This window comes from Halyomorpha halys, unplaced genomic scaffold (genome assembly GCF_000696795.3).
Source record: "Halyomorpha halys isolate HHAL.00 unplaced genomic scaffold, Hhal_1.1 Scaffold293.1, whole genome shotgun sequence".
NCBI lineage: Eukaryota > Metazoa > Arthropoda > Insecta > Hemiptera > Pentatomidae > Halyomorpha > Halyomorpha halys.
In genome coordinates, this window is record NW_027115239.1 from 851,845 (window position 1) to 868,854 (window position 17,010).

Genomic DNA, 17,010 nt, shown 5'->3' on the forward strand with positions numbered 1-17,010 from the left:
TTTTTTATTTTAGTATGTATGAGATCATTTATCAATATTACCTATTGCCCACAACTGTGTGGCAGATTGTAATATCTATCAATAAATAAATCTAATTATTATAAAAAAAAAAAAAAAAATGTTGAGGCAGTTATGACAAGTAATAAAATACTTACAATTAATGAAAAAACAACAAATATTATATTATTATTGAACATAAAGATATAGGAAAGCCTAAATTAAAATTGCCCTTCATATAATTTAAAAACAGTGAATTGGATAGTGAGCAAACTGTCTGAAACGTTGCTTTAAAAAAAATAACTAAAAAATAATTGAAAAATGATTATGTATTCATTAATTTATCCAGAAGAAGCTATGCAGCACAAGGAATAACCATAATAGTTCCTCGCAGAATAATTTATTATCTCAGGTTATTCATTTGTTAACTTTGTCAAGGCTAACAGTAATAGAAGGGCTTGTGGAAAAAAATGCTAGTGTTGACTCGCTAAGACAGTTTCTCCTTTTTAAAAATAATCTTATTGTTATACTTTTTTTAAAATTGATTTTTTGACACATTATACGAAATATTAATGCATCTAATCGGTCTAAAATGGTACATCGCATATCATAAAAATCGTAAAATATCACTAATTTCTTGAATAGTACCTCTAACAAAGATTTTTTTTCTTTATTTTATGTTTGACTCATTCCAAATATTGTATTGTAGCCTATATAGATGTGTATATAGTAGACTGTAATAGTTAAAGGAAAGTCACTAGAATGATCTCAGAAGAGAAAGAGACCAGAGTTCTCGGTACTACTTTGGAATACATCCAACTTTAAATAAAAAATTGTGTCAGATGTGCCATAATTATAGAAAAGCCATGATATTTACATACATACAAAAATAATATTGCATCTAATTTAATCATTATGTTCATCTAATATTTGCAGTCTTACTTCGCCATTATTCTTATTGAACTGTGTTCATGTTATCAGACAGATGTTTAGCCTTATTCACCTTAAACTTTGTTAGCTTATATTCAGTTCAAAGACTATTTTAATTGTTTAATATTTAAATATGCTGTTATTCTACTTTATAGTTAAATTATTTAATTATAACAATATACAAAATAAGTTCCTTAAAGCCCTTTACATAAACTATATCTAAACCATACAGCTAATTACATTATACTTCCTCAGTCAAGGGATTCCGCTATAAATTTACACGGCGGCCATTTGGTGGATTGCCTTCCCAAGCCGTACATTATCCCATGAACTTTACCTTTTCCAATCCCCTACTTTATCAAAGGGGTTTTATCAAGTCCCTCTTGTTGAATTTGTTCCCCGATACTATTACATGTTATCAATCAGTCTTTTGCCAGCTATTTTTCACCGCCAAACCTTACAACAACTAGCTTTCATCATCATCATAACGGTAAAGATTTATTTATTCCAATAATATTTATTCCCATGAACTAATCTATTAGGTTTTCAATCTCGCACACCATTTTTTTTCGTATGTTTCAACTCAACAGCCTAAGACATGAATATTAATATATGTATATTATATACGTTATAAGAGATATGCATTTTTTCTTTTTCAGTTTTATTTTGATTCTATTCTAATTTAATTTTATTGGATTTTAGTGAGAAAAAATACTATAGTATTTTAGTAACATTCATTCGAAAAATACATTCTACCACGCTCAAATGAAATAGGTATTTGGGATGCAAGTACACAACCTATCGTATCTACATATTAACTTAATATAAAAATTAAATAAATACTTGTAATGATAAAAAAGTACAATAAAATGATTAATTAACAAAAATGGATTAAAATAAAAATATATACACACATCATAAATAAGCAACGGCGAATAACTGAGTTAAATAACTTTTTGATAGTTATATGATACAAGCGAAGAAATGATTTTATCGAAAAAAAATAAAATAAAAAATAACCAATCAACAAAATTGTATTTAACGAGATTCCAATAATGACAATGTCCTGTTTTAGGAAAATCGTCCAGTCATGATTCGGCAACTTATGCAGAAAATCACAGTGTAGTGTCGTTACTATTAAGGAAACATGCTATTATTTCTTCTTTAGTGGTTTTGGTGATTATAAAAGATTTAAAAAAGTAATTATAACAAATTTACATTTAAAAAAGTATTGATAATCAGTTATTAATGACTATTTTTAATATTTGGAAGTCAACGATTATATATGAAAATTTTGATTAAAAAATAATGCATCTTTAATTTTTAAAAAATTGCAGTAACAACAGTACAGGTAAATGTGCTAACTATATCAGGTTCATGTGAATTCGATGCAGGTATAGTAGAGGTACTAGATATAATTTGAATAACAATGCGATTTAATGGAAATAAGTGTAATAGGATAAACGTATTGAAATTATTTAATTGAATATAACGTAATGGAATGATGATACTTATGGAAATTGAATAATGATATAGAATAGAAAGGTTACATATATCCATAAGGAAAAAAACCCAGGATATCTGTATAAAAAAAAACACAAGAAGAAGCATAAATAGATAAAACAGGTAGGAAATGGGTACAGAGGAAACTCTTCATTAAAAGGCTGGCAATTGAGATTCTGAGATCCAACAGTAAATGTTTACTGATTATAATACAGTATTATTCACTGTACTATTGAGTGAGCTAATTTATTTTTTAGTACATTTAAAAGTTATTATTAACTATAAATTACAAAAATACAAATTTTAAATGAGAAAAAAAATGTAAAAAGTTTAAAAATTAATAATAGTTTCTTTTAGAATAATTTTGAGTTAATATTACTTACCTAAGTTATATTGAAATTTACTTACCTAATACAATTTATATGTTTTAAATGATATAAATTGATTTCAAATAAATAAATATAATCGAAAATCGGGCATTTATTTTGCTAGTTACAGTTTCTGTCATAATTCAGCGCATGTCATCGGGTTGGATGTAAAAGTGGTTAAAATTATTGTAAAGATTACGTTTGTTACTATTTACTTTTTAATAGTCGCTGCTTTTGTTACTAGTTGCTTTTACTCACCACAGAGAGCGCTGGAGGAGGTGAGTTTTGGCTGTTGGCCACATAGGGCGCTACTAATGCCTACATATGGCAGCTCCTCCAATTCAAGCTATAGGTTAACTTAGGTTACCCGGAACAGATACACTATTGACAACTATGCATAACTTATCTCCTAGAGTATCTTCGTCAACTCTATTTTCCTACTGATCTTCAACTGCTGTGCCTATCGACAACACGTTGTTCTCTGCGTGCGCACAATTAGGGAATTGGGAATGGGAAAGGGACTTTCAAGCGATGAGAACTTGCAAGAGGAAGACATTCCTATGAATTGTAAGAAGCTTAAATTATAAGAAAGACGGAAACACAAACAATCAGTGAATGATGGGCAATTAATACCGGGAACATATGGTGCCATAAAATGGAAAAAGTGCGGCTACCCAATAAAGAATGTTGTAAAAATGATAAAGCCGTAATAACTTGAGTCATAGTATGTCCCAGTGGGTCTGAGTCATATTTCCCATTCCCAGAGTAACATTTTTATTTGCAAAATAATTACTTAATTTAATAATTTATTTAAACATTTATATTATCAAATAAATGTATAGGGTATGTATATATTATAAAAATAATAATTTACATTAATCCAACAAAGTATCAACATAATTTTTAAAACTTTGATTATAAAATATTCAGATGAGTAGTTTTCTATTAAAAGTCAATGTATGCACTTTTGAAAAAAAATTAAATTATATATGAATCTCTTGTAAATTAATTTATTTTTTTTAAATGTTGATATTTCATAACATCTACCTGAATAGGGGAAATTTTAAGTTTAGATATAAAGTTAAATCGTTTTTGGTGTAGATTCCTAATTTGTCAAAAAAAAAATAAATACCTCTCAGTAGTGGAAATATTAACTTTTGATAGAAAACTAATAATCTGAATATTTTATATTAAACGTTAATACCTCTACAGGTTATCGGTAATAATTTTTGCAGAGATGATGTATCCCTATCTATCTGTGTGAATTTATCAATAGCTATTAATTATTGATAATTTCATCATTTTTTTTAAATCCTGAAGCGTTGAGTAGGTTTAGGAGTTATCATATAGTACTAGTGGCCCTATGAATTTATTTTAATGAAATTCTTCTACTAAAATTTACATATAAAAATGTAATAAATATCTACACATCTCTTAAAAGTACTATAAAAATGCAATAGTTTTGGAGAAGATTAATAATACAACAAAATTACATTTTTCTTAAAAGAATATTTTAAGTATCAGGAGTGTCAATTGATGATGACTCTTCTGTAAAAAAAATAATAAATCTACTTCTAAAACGTAAAGAATTTTTTCACAAACTAAAATTATACACAAAAAATATCGGTTTATTTCAAAATTAAAATTTTCTTTTGTCCATTAAGTGTTACAAATCAACATTTTCTAAATAGATGCTCCAATAATATTTTTAAATTGAAACTTTCCAAAAGAGTATATATATCATCTTTTGAAAGAAAACTCCTCAATTTTTTGAATTATGGGGGATAATGTAAAAATAATAAGGAAATAAATTACGGCGATAATTAATCAAATTTTAACAAATATCTGGTCCAAAATTATTTTAAATTTCAATTGTTATTATAATGTCATAAAATGTAAAGAGTTGAAATATACATTAATATCGAATACAGCAATTTTAAAGGCTGATCCTAATTACACTGACTGGGGTGTGGTTGGGAGGGCGGTAATGGGCGGACGATAAGCAACAGATGGGCAACGAATTAAAGAGGGATTTCTCAGCAACTTTTATTGCCATTTCCCTAATGCTGCATTCACAGAAGTTTCACTTAAACAAATAGGAAGGGATCGATAAAAAGCAAAAGTATTCAACTCATCCCAGTACCGATTAGTATTAAAATTTAGTTATAATGAATGCATATCAGCGATTTCAAGCTTATATAACTCTTTTAAGGAAACTACGTCGAAATCCAAATTAAATGAGGAAAATCAATTAACTCTTCTGAAGGCTTAGCTAATTACAAAAGCATAATTAATAACAATAATGATATTGACAATATTGTATTTAATGAAGAGGAAGTATTAAATTTTATATTTTGAGTTGAACGGGTTGTTTATTCAATTTATTCTGTGAACTATTCCTAGACTCATAAATTGATGATTTGAATTCGACAAAACAGTAAAGCATATTAAATAATAAAAGAATACAATATAGATAATTGCTTTTTACTTGAAACAAAAAAAAATAGGTCCCCTCTATTAAATAAATAATTAAATGAATCTATGCGTTGGATTTTATATAATAAAAAATAATAGCATACTATAAAAACAATTAATTTTAGGATGCACATAAAATATAATTTAGGCTGACTTAATAATCCACAGTCCAATTAGCGTGTTTGAGCTGAATAGTCACCTTTAGAAATCCCTTACGAAAAGGTAAGCATTACAATCGTTTCAAAATAATGTTATAAGAATCACAGTGGATGATCCTTGGTTTGTAAGAAATAACTAATTGCATCGGGAACTGCAAATGGAATCAATGAAGACATCATCAAAAAACTGTTTGTAAAATTCCACGCCCAGTTACCGCTCCTTAGACTTACAACTTGGGAAATCCAACCTCATCCCGAAGGCTGAAGCCTAGGCTGCGGCAGGATATTCCTTTATAATTTCTACATTTATCTATTGTATTATTGACATTAATACTATTTTATTTATTTTCCACATCGTCTTTTTCTCAAATTAACTCTTTTTCCAAATTATTTATTTACAAAATCTATGAATGTAATTGTTTTTGTTATTAACTTTCTTTTTCTCCCATCTTAAGAATTATTATTTTTATCTATTTATTTTATTGTTTTTATGTTTGTATATATATAACGAGGAAGAATGGAAAAGGAAAAAACCAGGAGGGTGGCGCGGGAGAATATAAATGTCACAGACCGGATGGGGGCGATCAGAATCGGGAACGATCGTATACAGAAAGTTGGGGTCTAACAGGAGTAAGGAGATACAGTGATACGAGGGTCCATTCAGGGTGATAATTATTAGAGAACACAATATTGTTACTGTAGAAAGTATTAAAGAACCTAAAAAGAGGAGAACTGTCCATATTGAAGAGTTAAAACTTCCAGCAATAACAATGTAAAAACTGGAGTGTTCTCATATTGCCAGAAACTACTAGATTGATACTTCAATATCAGAAGGACTGGTTATTAATGTAATTCTATTACTTGTTTTTTGTTTTAAGGTTTATTTTGACTTTGTTCATTTTAGCTTATTTATGTATTGTATTAAGAATTCTTTAATTTTATTCTTAGGTTTAAATTATGTATATAGCAATTATTTCCAGGAGCTTGTGAGTTCTTCCAATTTTATGTATATAGGAATTAATTTTTATTGTAAAAAGTTTTTCTTAATTGTTTTTGTTTTCTATATTATATAATATTAGTTTACGAGGATTGTTTGTTTTGCTTTGTTTAACGGCGTAAAACCTCCCTGGTCATCAACGCCATTTACTCCCTATTAGTTTTCTGCACCATACGTATATACATACACATACATATTATCACATACATACATATATTCACACCCACATTTATATATATTTTCACATACACACGCATACACACATACACAAAAACACACACATGTCGAGGATCGTTCGTAAACTGGTGTCCAAAATCTTATTGGTTTGTACGTTTTATTTTATGAGTCGCAATGCATTTAAATTAATTAGGATATGTAAGTTTTAGCATAGAAAATCAAAGGAAAATTGGCTGAAAAACGGTTTGTGTTATACAAAGTATGTGACAATCTACTTAAATACGTATATATCATACATCATTCTGACGACCTTTCATTTGTTCTATGAAGTACTTTGATAAAAAAAAATATTGTTGAAATGAGAGAGCACTCGTTTGAGCCATAAACTAATTAATTATTGTGCCATGCAGAAAAAAAAAACATTCAGTTCTTTTCATTTCATTGAAATATTTCAAAAACAAAATATTGGCTCTACAGATGTGAAATATATTTAATTAACAACATCTTTGAAATAATTATATTTCACATTCACTTACAAAACTTCATTTAAATAATTAGCAATCCTTTTAGGTTTAAAATAGCAATTTCATTTCAGTGGGAGGAAGAATGAAATTAAAAATGTAATTTACGTAGGTAGACCTTTGTTCCGACCTGAATTCATATACTTTATTAATTTCAGATAATAAATAGAGTCATTATTAAAGAAAAAAAAACAATTTTTTATAATAAAGCCACTTTCACTTTATTTAATTTCGGACTAAATAACATTAGCTGTTTAGAGTCATTGGGGATCATATATGGTGTGCTTCCACTAAAAATAAAAAGTTTGAGCAGTAAAGCTAAAGAGCGTTACTAGAGTGACAGTACTAGAATTGTATTTTGCTCTCATTATTGTTACAATGTAATATATAAAAATCAATATTTGTTTGTTCTTACTTTTTAAGCCACCACATTGTTCATGCGATTGTGATGGGCTTTTTGATAAATATACAGGATTTTTCCGGGAAGATTATAACCGATTTTTTCCGTAATGTGATTTTTTTCGGTAAAAAAAAGTTATTAACAATATTAAGCATGGTTAGCGCGTAGCTCAGAAAGTATACACTTTTTTCATGGTTAATATATCTAATCAATTTGCCTCTTTCAGAATAAGAAAAAAAAATTGATTTGTAAATTTTTTTTTATTCACCAAAAATTAAAAAAAGATTTCAGTAAAAGCAGGTCATTTTTTTTGGGGGGGGGGGTTAGGTGGGAAGCAAATTATATTCGCTTTTAGTGTTGTCTGAAACTCTGAAATACCATTTTTCAAAGAATTTAAAAATTCGAAATTTTTAATCTTGAATTAATTTTAATTATTTAATCAATTATTAGTAATAGTAATATTATGATAATGTTATTAATTATTATTTATTTAATTTAATTATTTAATTAATTTTAATTTAATTTTGATTTAACAGGTAAAAAATTATTTCATTGTATCATTCATTAATTAAAAAAAAACAACGTATAATTGTGTTTGAACATGTGGTTGAACAGTGAAAAGGAAATGAGAAAAAGTTGAGAATCCCAAATTTCTCTAACATAATCTCAGTTTATAAATACATTTCCGTCTCTTCAATACAATTTTTAAGATCTGTAGTGATGCGCAAAGCACCACAAAAAGAAAAGTACCACCCCAATTTACACAATTTTTTTAACATTATAATTTAATTATCAGAGGCTTTAGAGATGAGCAAAACCTCAAGAAACAAAGACAACGAAATTTTGACACAAGTTTACTCCCACATTTATGGAGCATAGAAAGAAACACTACGTACCGAATTTTAGGTTATTTGATTTTGACTGTAAAAACAGAAATAAAAAATAATTGGTGCTCAACTTCTTAAACTAGAACTAGAAAGAGGAGAGGGGTCGGCAACATTAGAATATTATAAAATGATCTTTTACTGAAAGAGTTTCTGGAATTAAATTGAATTTGGTGAATGACACATTGTTGTTTTCATAGTGAAAGATAACCTTCAGGAAGGTAATTATTCTCCTAAAAATGTTGATTGTAAAAAAGTGTTTTATTCATCAAATGACAATAATATTAGCAATAATGACAAAATAGGAGATAATTATACGTTATATATAAAATATTTTTATTAGGTAAATAGTTTTGATGTATATATGATATATTAGTAATGTTGTAAGCACATGTTATAAGTTTTGTTGAATTTGGTTTTATAGCAAATTGAAGATGGGGGATATTTCCTAAACGTTGTAAATAAATAAATTATTACAATTAAACAAGGAAGATTTGTGTCATTCACCAAATTCAATTTAAAATATTATAATTATTCTAAAATTACGATCAATTTCAAAACTTTACTAAACTCTTAAAATTAAAAAAAAATCCAGCATTAATTTTCAATAAATCATTCCTATTTAAATTATGGTTTCTAAAATGTTTTTTTGGTTTGTTGAATACCATGTCGGCGAATAAGAAATGCCAACAAAATTACATAATTATTTATTTAAATTACCTATTGTTTCAGAAAATAAATTATTGAGGTCTTTGGATTCAATTTTAAAATTTATAACACTATTTCTGAAATATATAGTGCACAGAGAAACTTTAATTTTCGTTATGACCTTTTTTATGTGAAATATATTGGTTCTCAAAGTCAAAATTATGCTTAAATTCAAAGCAATGTTTAATTAGGGAAGTTTTTGCTTCTTTTACATCCGTTTTTAAGTTATTGGTTTGCCATGCCTATATAGAAATTTGGAAAGTTCACGCAATCAATTTTATAAATTAAATATCTTATATTTATATCTATTAGATAAATTTTGCCATGAAATAGGTATTTTACATAGAATAAATATGGTATGTATCGGATAAATAAAAATAGTATTTATTCCGAGCATTCCCACAAACTTTATCCGACTTTCCTGTAAGTCGATCATTAAAAAAAAGTTTTTCATCCCCTCTTCTCCCTATTGACCAACTTATCAAGTTCAAAATTTTAACTTGCCTGACGTTGAGGTTTCAATGGGAAGTCCAAAAGTTGGTAAAAGTTTAAGCCTACTCCTGTGAAATTGATATGCGTTCCCCGAAGAACAGGTGAACAACAGCAGGTCCCAACTTCTCCACATTCCTCCTTAGGTACTTTCGAGCTCTCTCGAATAAAGAGTTTGAAAAACGTGCAAGACCTTGCTTAGTAAAGTTTGATCTTTTACAGTTAACCGCAACACATTCGGTCCGAACGGGCCAAATACTTTTCTCACTTATTATAAATTAGTTTGTGTGGCAAACAAAATAAAGATGAAATTTGAATTAGAAACAAGAGATAAGATCTTAGACGAGAAATGTGGCCATTGCCTCGAAACAGGACGTGAGCTCAGAGACAATAGTCATAGGGAAAACTATAAGGTAGGGAAGAGACCACCAGCAACTACTTGGGTAATTGCATGGCTACCTGCTCTACAGAAATTGCGCCTTGAAGAAAATCTAGTTAAGAATAAAAACCCGACTATCCGGAGCTTTTAAATCATAAAAATAAATTATATTATTATTAATTAAGGGCTCTATACATATTATAAATTAAACATAATTTATGACTTTTCAACCAAAATTTCCAATATCCACTTCTCAAAATTAAAGGTACTTTTGGCACATTAAAAAAAATAATAACTTTATATAAAAATTTTCCCTATTCAGGTAGAATTTCTACAAAAATCTTTAACAACTTAACTAATTTGCATGCGAGTAATAAATAATTAAAATTTTTGAATAATGACGTTTCAAAAGTATTTAAAGTTAATTTTTAATAAAAAGTTTAAATTAAAATTTAATAATAAATATTTAAAGTTTTTAAAGAAGAATTAAAGGGTAAAAATCCGACTGTTTGGGCTTTTGTATCTTAATAAGATATATAACTATTATTAATTCAGAGGCCCTGCCTTTAAATATTATTTATGAGTTTTCTATCAAAATATAATATATTCACTTCTGTAAAGTAAATGTTTATTTGTTAATTAAAAAACTATTCAACTTTATATAAAATTTGAATATTCCTTTTTCAGGTACCTTTTAAAAATCGGCATTTTTAAAATAAAAATTTAACTAATCTACATGCAAGCTATAAATGATTAGTTCTTTTTTAATTATATCTCTTCAAAAGTGCATGCATTAACTTTTCATAGAAAACTACTCATATGAATATTTTATATTATATCCGAAAATAAAACTTCGGGGATAAGAATCCGACTTGTGTCGTACAATGTGTAGAGAGCTTTTGTTTAATGAAAAAAATATATAACTATTATTAATTCCGAACTCTAGTCTTTAAATATAATCTAGGCCTTTTCTATCAAAAGATAATATATCCATTTTTCAAAAATAAAGGTTTTTTTGTTAAAGTTCTATAACCAAAAATTATTCCATAATTTAAATGTCTCCCTATTAAATTGATGTTATAAATCAACATTGTATATGTAATTGTAAATTTGTAATTTTCTCACCTTTTTAATTGTAATTGTACATTTGTAATTTCCTCACATTGTAATTGTAATTGTAAATTTGTAACTTTCTGAACATGTCAATTGTAATCTACTAATTTTACAAATCCAGTGTAAATGACCCTAGTGGTCGAAACACTTAAAGAAATAAATCAAAATTTTCAATAAAAATTTAACTTTTGAGTTAAATTAACGTCTTTTTGAGCCGTTTCTTTCTTCCAACTTTTGTTTTGAAATAAATAAAACCTAAATTATATACCAGTATTTTTTTTTTATAATCATCATACTGTTTGAAATGAGAAAAAATAGCTTTATACACCAAGTTGGCTTTTGAAACGGCAAAAATGTGGTTATGGTGTAGAAAATGGAATATTAGATTAATTTATTTTTAGAAATAATTAAATTGATAGTTTTAATATAAATTACCATATAAGTTGAGGTAAGTAAAATTTTGTTAACTATGTTATATTTTTTTTTTTTTTAAATAACTTTCCTTAAGTCCCAATAAATATAACAATAGTGAGAAGTATGGTAATGCTGATAGTGAATATAAAAGTTTAAATTGAAGAATGAATAATAAACAGGTGATTAAATACAACTTCCACTTTAGATATTACAAAAAAAGAAATATAAGAGTTTATAAGTTGAGCATATGATGAGCTTCTAAGGTGCGACAAGGCACTGTCGAGACGTCTATGTGCAGGTGTTGGATATCGTGGTTTCGCAAATAGAGACTAAATTTACCCGAAATTACTGACAGTTGTGTCTTGACAGCAACTGTCAATGCTTACACGATGTTTGGCTTCAACACCTATCACTACACTATCATCTCACTGTAGAGCTTGGCTTTAGACAATATTTTACCTAATTTTCACCACTTTTTTAACTTTCACTTTGTTAAAGCCCAAAAGTGTACTTTCTTTTATTTAATTTAGTTTAATTTTACTTCCAAGTGGTTTTTTTGTTAATTATACATTATGTAAATTAGAATTCATTATGCAAATAAGGAAGTTTGTTGTGATGCGTGTATAATACAAATACATCGCTGCGGTTCGGCACATATAACAACATTGGGATTACGGCCAGTATACGGGGACTGATAAGGGAGTCTACAGTCCGCTGCCTAGAGTATAGAGTCTAGAGTCTGCAGTCAGTACTGGCAAAGTTTGGAACGTCTCATTCTCACCCTCAACTCAGGATTCTCTCATTAACACCGACTTGACCCTCCGCTGCTCATCGAAAGTGGCCATCTCGGATGGATTATTTAAAAAAAAATAGTAGTTCTCATTGTTAGCAATAATACACAATAGATAAATACGCAATATTCAAGAATTTTATGAATAAATAAATTAGAAATTAGAAAAATAGAAATACCTGATTCCAACTGGAATCACCGAGACCACCCTGTCTTTCCCAATCACAATATTTTGTTACACTGTTATATTCTTGGCAAAAACAAAATTTATATTCTTTATTCCAGACTTATATTATAATTTTTATAGTCATCTGTTTTTCTCGCTTGAGTATCCGAGGTGAAGACCAGACGTCCAACCACCTTCATATTTCTGTTTAATTTTATTTTTTTCAAATATTAAAAAACAAACGTACTATACCTGCTGCATCTTAAATATCCGACTGTTGAGCCTCCCTAAGCACATCTATAGGCCAACCCGAACCATTCGCGCCTTCCACTGTTTATTTTGGTATAAGCTCATTGTTGGATATTATGATTATTCTAGATAAATCTTAAAATATGTATTCTTATAACATCAGAAAACATAAAATTTTTTTTATTTATAATCATAAAATTCTTTCTTGAGACTGGCAATTTTTTACTAAATAATTCAAAGCATTATCCAAATTATAGTCTCAAAACTTTTATTGTTTTTACACGACCAACGTTTCGGCCAATTCGGCCATCTTCAGGGACAATCTTAATTCACTATGAAACATATTATTTAATATTTTTCCAAACACTTCATACAGGCTATTCTGCCCAGGTCAAAAACATTTTTATCCAATAAGTCAAATATCCATTAAAATTCACAGTCAAAAATATTTTTCATTTTACCACTATCATACACTTTTTTTACAACCTTACTTGTTACAAATAATTTTAATTTTCCTAGTTATTAAGATTTATTTTTTCTCGAAAATCACAAAAATAATGATAACTACAACACGAGCCCACCAATCTACAAAAGTTGAGAGTATATGTAGGTAGGGTGGCAAGCGAAAGTTGTTATGCATGTACTTTACCAGATTTATAATATAATGTACTACATCTAGACAAACGACTAACCTGGAATCCTTACCCAAGACTCAAAAGAAAGGAAAAATGCACGTCGATTTCGACTATTACAGCAATTCTTGGACAAACGGTTTAAACTCTCAATTCATTACAAAAGGCTGATCTACATGACTGTAATAAGGCCAATCTGGACATACGGAGTTGTGGTTTGGGGCTTCACTAAACCTTCGAATTCCTCTCGTATCCAATCATAGCAATCCAAAATCCATCGTAAAATCCTCAGTTCTACTTACTTTATTACAAATAAAATTATACACAAAGACCTTAATGTTCCATAAGTAACCGATCTAGCCCGAACCAGATATCATTCCTTCCATTACAAACTCCCTAAACACCCAAACCCACTAGTTTCTAACCTTGTATCCTCTTCCATTCCTGACAATCCTCCGAGGCGCCTGAAAAGAAGATGACCATGAGACCTGCTAATGCAAAACGTCATTAGTGTGCTACCAATAGGTAGTTTCTCTACACGCCAGTAACACTCCAATTTAACTGAGATCAAATTTACTAAATGTATTATTATGTACAGTTCTAAATAGCAATAAATAAATAAATAAATTTAAAAAAAAAAAAAAAAAAAAAATAGATTTACTTGTTGTATATATGTGTATACAGTTGTAAATATCAATAAATAAATTATTAAAAAAAAAAAAAAAAAAAAAAAAAAAATAATGTGTGAATTTAGGCTTCTACTACATGTGGTGTTTTGCCTCAAGTATTACATTAACCTAAACTGACCAATAATTATAGATAGAACTACAAACTTTGAAAAATGTAGATGTAGTATTTGCCAAATTACTAATTCATCATTTGTCAAATGATCTGCGGAATAAATTAGAACAAAAGCTATCATGATTTGATAGCACGTTAAAACTTTACATTTGTATTTTAGTCTACAAGTTGTTTAATGAAAAAAAAATTATTAACAAGTTTTAATCAGATAAAGAACGCAGATAAACTCATCAGCCACAAGTTTTATCTATTGCTGTTGTAAACATTGAATTTCAAGAGAAGGTTTTTTATCATAATTAAAAAAAAAAATATTATTTTTATTTAAGGTTGGATAATTTTACTTTTTTACTCCCAAAGTAGTAAGTAAATAAAATGAGAAGAGTAAATTATACTGTTTGTGACGTAGTTTAGTTAATTTTTTCAAGTTTTATAGATGAGGTGTTCATGGGTAAAACACGGTAATTTTTCATAAATAGCATGTTTTGGCGTCATCGGTTTTTAAGGCACATTTCATAATTATTTGAAAGATTCTTTAGGAAATTTTTGTTCTTAAGAAAATATTGTTGATATTAATTATTTAACTTAAAGTGAATTACTACTTTACTTATACTGAATTGCTACTTGTTGAAGGTAACGTAATTGCTTTATACAGCTTCTGATAATGTAATATTATTTCTAAGATATACATTTGAATCAGAATATGAAGTTCCAAAATCATAGATGATTCATAAAGTATTTTTTAAATAACATGCCAGGATGATACAGCTTATATCCGTGATTGTTTTTACGATGAAAAATTAATTTTAGTACACGAATCTGGATATAGCTGTACCGTAGAAAAATGTCAGTTATTTCACCCCCAATTTTGGATTCCTTTAATGAAAACTATGTATAATTATGGTCAAAATTGATGAGTCTGCCAATTATAGTAAGGAGAATAGAAAATAGCGGCTGTTTCAAAACAAAAAAAAATAAAATTCATTCAGAGCTTCCTATCATTAAAACTATCAACAATACTAGAAAACCAAATAAAAAATAATTTTAAGTAGAGAAAATTCGCTTAAATATGAACCTTAATTGATTTGTTCACGTTTAATATTTCCCGAGATATAGCTTTCTAGAGAGCATTAATTAAAAAGAAATGCACTGAAAAATCAGTAGTTAGTGAATATATTTTTATTTTTTATAAATAAAACATTTTATTTGAACTACTAGAAATTAACATTTTATAACATTTATTTTGTAAAATATAATAAAACTACTATTCCTATGAGGATAAACATTACAAAATACTTTATAGTAAATTAAACTAGCTTAAATATGAGTGTTAATAGTGTTAATTTAAAAAAAAAAAACTGTATATCGGGAACTATCGAACGAAAAAAGCTCGGCTAGGACTCATATCTCAGCAAATGTACTCTACTTTAAATGTTGTTCCATTAGGTTTTTTAGTGTTTTAGGTAGTTTTAATCATATGGATATCCGAAAGAAAAATTAATTTTGTACTAACGTTTTGAAACAGCTGCCATTTTGTTTTATTCCTCATTACTCTAGTTGGCAGACTCATCAATTTTAACTAGTCATTATGCACAGTTTTTATTAAAGGAATCAAACATTGTGCTGAAATAATTGACTTTATTTCCTCTATTGATGTTTGATGCGATGATATGATTAGGTTTTCAAAAACCAATATATTTATCCGATTCCAATAGGCATCTGTTACAATACATATATTCAACATGCCTGGTGATTTTGTAATATCAAATCGCAGTATGAGGTCCAATTAATGTTGATAGAAATTCTACTGAATACCGTTACAGGCTCAAACGTAATTGTTATTGCATCGTGCATTGTGTGCTTATCATCAACTGGCGCTGTCTGCTTGCTGTGTGCAACATGTAATATTGTCCAAACAGCACAATGTTCCCGTAATTCTACATAATCTTGGGGATAGCAGATAATCAAATTAATATATTTTAGTTTACTAATTACTAATTCATTATTTTAGAACATCCAGAAAATTAGATCGAAAAATAATAAGGAATGATGCACTTTAAAATCATTAATGTTTTTCTCAGCTTTATCTAAATATGTTTGGATCAGTAGATGAATTGGACAAATGTCTTCTCCTTCCCATTAAACAAAATTTACAATATTTATAACAAGTATTAAATAAATTTCAGGTAACTAGGAGCAACGTAGCATAAAACAAAGCCAGAGACATTAAGAATACAGTACTCCTATGGAAGTCAGAGAAGACAAGATGTAGCACTATCTGGACTACAAATTGGACACACTGGACTAGCTCAAGAATTCTTCCTGCTGACAGGAACATCAAGATCTACACGTTGGTCCTGACAGAGTAACCGTTTCCTCCATCATTTGAAAACTTTACAATTGCAATATTTTATTATAATAATTAAAGAAAACAAATGTATATGAAGATATAAGAAATTTCATAATTTGGATTTGTTATAAATATAATAATAAATGGAGCTGTATCAGCTGTTATGATTTTTATTAGAAATGCATTAAAAAAGAAAAAAAAACCTTCGACCTGTAGATCCTTGAGGTAGTATGAAGCAAAATGTTATCGGTTATTCACTCGAAAAAATACCTCATGTCACCAATTTCATGAAATTTTGTGGTATGGATGCTACTCACTTTAAATGGTTAACTATAAATCATTGCAGTATTAGGGATGAGATGGAACTAACATTGTCAAGATTATCTCATGATATTAATTATTTGAGTTATAACTCACACACATATACATGTATTTTATTGTATTTACAAAATGATGACATTGGATTATATTTGTAAGAAATAAAGAACTGTACACGTGATAGGTCAGGTTTG

The 17,010-nt window shown here is 28.1% G+C and overlaps 1 long non-coding RNA gene across 2 annotated transcripts in view; it reads left to right on the top strand.

Moving 5' to 3' along the window:
• Positions 1 to 16,637, top strand: part of LOC106680846 (uncharacterized) — a 166,547-nt gene extending 149,910 nt beyond the window's left edge. For both annotated transcript variants that reach the window (XR_010844784.1, XR_001343148.3), the window contains exon 3: positions 16,335 to 16,637. This is a non-coding gene — a long non-coding RNA (uncharacterized lncRNA). The remainder of the gene's footprint in view (positions 1 to 16,334) is intronic.
• The last annotated feature ends 373 nt before the right edge of the window (positions 16,638 to 17,010 follow it).